The sequence below is a fragment of the Sinocyclocheilus anshuiensis genome, unplaced genomic scaffold (genome assembly GCF_001515605.1).
Source record: "Sinocyclocheilus anshuiensis isolate Anshui unplaced genomic scaffold, SAMN03320099.WGS_v1.1 scaffold2523, whole genome shotgun sequence".
Lineage (NCBI taxonomy): Eukaryota > Metazoa > Chordata > Actinopteri > Cypriniformes > Cyprinidae > Sinocyclocheilus > Sinocyclocheilus anshuiensis.
The window spans coordinates 44,988-50,829 of record NW_015555894.1 but is presented as its reverse complement, the minus strand read 5'-3'; positions in this window follow the sequence as shown (position 1 = coordinate 50,829).

The following is a 5,842-nucleotide window of genomic DNA, read 5'->3' as shown; positions in this document are numbered from 1 at the left end:
TTTTTCAATGTATGCTTCAGACACGGGTCACGACGAGGCGTTCCCCATAGCGCCCCCTAGAGGACGAAGTTCAAAGTTCCCTTGAAAGGGAACAAAACGCTGTTTAAAAACACGTATTGCAGAACATAGAAGTAATATACGATTGAATGACCAAAAGAACCCCATTGTCGTTCATTTCCATACTTTTAAACACAATTTATTGACTCTTCGATATTTATGTATTGAACAAGTAAAAATACCCAGAAGGGGTGGTGACATCAATAAAATTTTACTACATAGGGAAACGTTTTATATTTACAATTTAAATACTCTCTTTCCAAAAGGATTAAATTTGGAATTTGATTTGAAATCTTTTTTGATTTTCATGATACTATGTATACAGGTGCAGCTCAATAAATTAGAATGTCGTGGAAAAGTTCATTTATTTCAGTAATTCAACTCCAATTGTGAAACTCGTGTATTAAATAAATTCAATGCACACAGACTGAAGTAGTTTAAGTCTTTGGTTCTTTTAATTGTGATGATTTTGGCTCACATTTAACAAAAACCCACCAAATCTCAACAAATTAGAATACTTTATAAGACCAATAAAAAAAACATACTTTCCAGAAGGCCAACAATTCACTAAGTTGAATTACTGAAATAAATGAACTTTTCCACGACATTCTAATTTATTGAGATGCACCTGTACATTGGTTATTGTGCTTTTTTTCTCTCTTCGTTTCTGTTCATTGGGTGATTAGATAATAAGGTTGATGAATTATATCAGGTGTGATAGATCATGTTGATAATAAATTGTACTCTTCTGATTCACTTGTTGTTTTGCCTGACGAAGAACTTAGGGTCGAAACGTTGTGATTTAAAACATTTTTTACAAAGTTACACACAGTTCAATTAAAATATTTCTTTGTTTTTAAGATCACAATGAGTCATATAATAGCATTCTTTAATACTGAGTAACAATACATTAAAATTATAGCCATTAAAGGGGACATAACACAGATTTTTGCCAATCTCATGTTAATCTTGAGTACCTACACTGTAAAATTCAATAGTTTACCTTACTTAGACTTAATTAGTTATTTTTACTTAGTTGTTATACTTACTAGGTTTTATTATGTTACAGCTACTTTCAAGGCAAATAAAACAATTTACTTACTGTTTTGAGTGACACTTACTTAAAATTTTCAAGTAGCCACAAAGGAACCAATGACATCAATAAACCAGCGAGAGGCAGCAGTGCACTAATATGTTGCTAATGTGCAACATAACAACAGAAGAAGAAGAAAAGAAAAAGAGTTCACCCATTTCCTCCATGGCTGTGTTCCAGTCCGTTTTTTTTATGCCCTTCGCTCGCAAACTTCCCTCCGTCTCGTTTACTAGGATGTACGTCATTGATTGCGTTGCATGAGTGCCCACTTCTGGCGGAACCCTTGGAATGGGCTGAACTGGAACGTCCTAAGCCCTTGATCACTTAGAATCAGCTATGGAGTTGGTTTATTGTTTACATTTTTCCCTTATGAATTTGTTTGGTGCAGCATTATAGGTATGTTTGGGCTGTTATAAATGTTAAAAAAAATCTTTTATATATTATAGAGTTGTTTGAGGTGGGGATAAATTATACGCGATCTGCGATGACGTCACAATCGTGTTGCATTGTGGTCTATGGAGCGGCCTGAAGTGTGCATATGAAACAGATTTGCTCCCTCGGTCAAAATCGAGGGGTCGAGGGTCTGTCCATATAAACTTCCCTCGTCCACTTCACGAAGTGGAACGCACTTCAAAATGGCAGCGGGGATTCCCCCGAGGGGAAGTGCTTAGGAAAGTTCGCGAGTGCGTGTGTCTAAAAGTGGAGTGGAACGCAGCCCTAGTCTGCAGTTATCTTTCACTAGTTGCATTCACTCGTTTCCCAAAGTTATCCTGAATGTTATATTTTCAATACAACTGAAATATTTGAGAGAACACCACATAAGCTAACTTCATAAATTGATGTTGATTTTCCTAAAATGTTGTTTTTTTAACTCACCATTATAGTGATTAGCGTTCCCTTAGGTTGGGCACTTGGAACTTAGTTTGTTACTATCATTTTCTTCCTGATAATGCAGCAATGCATCATGAAGTCTAGAGTTATTTGATTTCAAGGGAAGAAATGTAATAAATAGGTTGCTTTTAGAAGATGACTTATCTTCCAATTAAAGCATTAATGTATTTTTTTGTGTGTTTCTTAATAAACTTTTTCAAATTTTATTTTTCATAAAAACCTTGATATGCTTTTAATTGGGTTTATATAATCCTTAAATAGTGTGCGGTAATATGCTAAAGTCACACACAGACTTAAACATTCAGCACGCTGTCTCTCTACCGTTTAGTAACTTGTGCATTGTTTTACTTACTTGTTTTTGACGTATCCGACCGAACTACAAATTTTCCAGTGATGTCTGTGAGAAAGATATATTCACTCGACAAGCTCGCGCATCTGCGCCGCCGCGCACTCAATCCACTCAGCGTGCGTTGTTTATCAGCTCGCGCACATCAGCCATACAGGCGTTAATACTGAATGTTTAACATTATATTCATTGCATACATATACTTCGTAATAGACATCCTTAACTCCTTTCTGTTGTTCTGTTGTCAGTGTTTCTTTGTTTGAATATGGTGCTTATCACATGCTGTGTGGTATCGGCGTTTGGTATCGGGGCATTTTAACGAGTATGAGTGCGAGTACAGAAGCTCACTGGTATCGGTATCGGTGCATCCCTAATACTAAGTCATGAGCATAGGCGGATTAACCATATGGGCAAATGGGCGAGTGCCCAGGGGCACCAAGGCTCCAAGGGGCACCAACGTAACCACTGACAAAAAAAAATAAAAAATCGAAAAATGTACATGATCACTAGGACTTTAAGACGCAGCTGTGCCGATCGAGTGGGCGTGAAAAATACCTTTAGCTACTTTACAATAAATTCCTCAAATATGTAGCTTCTTTTCTCGCGCCACTGCCGAACATGAACTGCCAGAGGGGTGCACTGAAGTCAAGATCGCTAGTGTGGCAGGACTAGTGAAGCTCTTCCTGCTTACATTTGGTTGGCTGGTTGTTCATTGATTGTCCTATCATCGGGCAGTGAGCGAATATATAAATTTGTGGGTGAGGTACTATGGCGTCATGAGTCACGCCCCCTTGCTTCCTGCGATACATTTAGTCGTCCTCCAGAATGGCATGTTGAAGGAAACCCTGTGGCGAGCATTTGGCTAGGGTTGCCCCTCTGCAGGTAAAGGAGTCGGTCGCGATGTGTCCTTTGTTTATGAATTCGCTCGTGTTACAGCAGTCTTTTTTTGTTGCATTTATGTATAGTTCGAGGTTTGAGTGAGACTGATGCAGCACGACTGGTGCGGGTGTTCACCTGACATTACGGACACGTTTTGTTTCTCCGTCGAACCCATTGTTTCCCATGTAGACTGAACGAGCCCTCAGCTTCCCAGCACATTGTTCGTCTGCCTGACTGATTTGATTTCAGAACTTATTTGTATGGTATGTGTTTTGTAATTCCCTTTCGTGGTGTTTCGTTGAAGCTTTGGTGTGTGTGTGTTTGTGTGTGTGTGTGTTCCTTGGTTTACCAACATTTCCTCTTTTCTTTCTTTTTTTGTTTCATGTATTGATTGGACGCCTTTATTGTGAAACGCGTGTTGATCGTTGTGAGTGTGCTCAATTAATTTTTTGTTGTTGTACTGTTTTTTTATAGTTATTGTGTAAGTGTTATTCTTCACTGTTGTATTGCTATATTGAGTGGCTGTGAGTCTGATGTTTGTGCTCATTGACTTGAGTTTTGTTTTGTGTTGTAGTAGCAATAATCATTTATTATTGCCTTGTTTTGTATTAGTTAGTTATTTTGGTGGATTTAAGTATTTGTAGGTGTTCATTTGGGGGTGGGCAACTCTCCTTATTGTAATCCATCTGTGATCGTGACTGTGTCTTTTCAAGTGTATAACCTGATTTCTGCTTGTTACAGGGGCTGAGTGCCTAAGGCAGGGGCGGATTCCTGGTTGTTGGTGTTTCTTTCACGAGTGCTGGCTGGAGTGGTCGTGTGTGTGTGTGTCTGCGTGAGTGTGTGTCACAGGTATAAGTGAAGGGTGTTTTGCTGTATAGGCCGATTGTGCCCTTATGCCCTGCTGTCAAGCCTCGGTTCCTGTACCTTGATCCTTGGATGTCCTTGACGACCCAGGTTGCCCATTTTTGTATTTTGTGAAGTGTGTAATTGAGTTTGTTATATGTGAACTGTTGCATTTAGTAATTGCTTTTCTACCTCCCTCTGTTATGTAATAAACCTCTTTTTAATTGTAATAAAAATTACTTTGTATATCTATGTCCCCTGCCAATTTATCGTGAGCTGACCTGTGTTGCCTAAAAAGAAATTTATTAATAAAGGTCCCTGGGCTAGACCCAGGGTGGCGTAGTTGTGCTAAATCTCTAATCCTTTACTGCTTCGCCACACTAGCATCGCTAATGATGGTGCAAATGTTAGCTCTGCTAAACAATCAATTCGCGACACTGATGACATCGCTGAGCAAAGCAGCATCAGTGCACCTAGGGAGCGTCAGCAGCAGGAGGTGACAGTCGGCCAATGGCTAGAGTCGAGCTGCACCCAGTCCCAGGCGGAGATTGAAACCGAGCATCAGTACATCGTACCTGTTGATCTGGCATTATGGGGGCCTATTACAAGGTAAGGGAGGAGGCCTTACAATGCGGGCCTGCCGCTGGGCTGCCAAATATCCGGCATCTATACGAGACTGTGGAATCGGGGGAAGAACGCGTTCTCTTACGAACTATTTATTACATTCTCGTCTCCAAAATAATGAAATTGTACCCAGGCAATGGCTACTTTACTCAAGATTAAAGATTCAAGATTCAAGATTTTTTATTTGTCACATATGTGTGAAGTCCAAGTCAGGTCCTTGGAGATGTTTACACCAAGGTACTTGAAGCTGCTCACCCTCTCCACTGGGGTCCCACTGATCATAAGAGGAGTATAGGGCCGCTGCTGTCTCTTCCTGAAGTCCACAATCAGCTCTTTAGTTTTACTCACATTCATAGAGAGACAATTATCCTGGCACCATGATGTGAGTTTCTCTACCTCATCCAAGTATGCGGCCTTATTGTTGTTGGAAATGAGGCCCAGAACCACAGTATCATCAGCAAATTTGATGATAGATGTGGAGCTGTGGGAAGACACGCAGTCATGTGTGTAGAGAGAGTAGAGCCGTCAACTGGTTTAGTTTATTGCTATGCATGCAAACTTTTTTCATCGCAAAGTCTTCATTAATGAACAAAATTTCATTAATGGCTTCTGTGACTGGAAGCATCCCGAGAGGATATCTGACCACGAAAAAAGTGTTGATCACCGACACCACATGCTTGCTTTATTGAACAGATCAAAACATCTATCTACAGTGGATGCTTCCCTTTGCCGGCAGATAGTGGTGGAACAAAACTATTGGAAGGAGGTGTTGAGGCGTGTAGTTTCTGTTGTCAAGCTTTTGGGAGAGAGGGGACTTGCATTCCGAGGCCATGACGAAAAACTGGGATCACCACACAACGGGAATTACCTTGGTTTGCTTGAACTGATTGCTGCGTTTGACCCCTTTTTACAAAAACATATAAATAAACATGGACAGAATGGTAAAGGTAAGCCATCTTACCTGTCTTCTAGAATCTGTGAAGAATTTATCTTGTTAATGGGCGAGAAAACTAAGAAAATCATGAAGAAAATCAGCTGAAATCCAACAGGCCAAATACTTCTCTGTAGTTGTAGATTCAACACAAGATCTTTCTCACGTAGAACAGCTG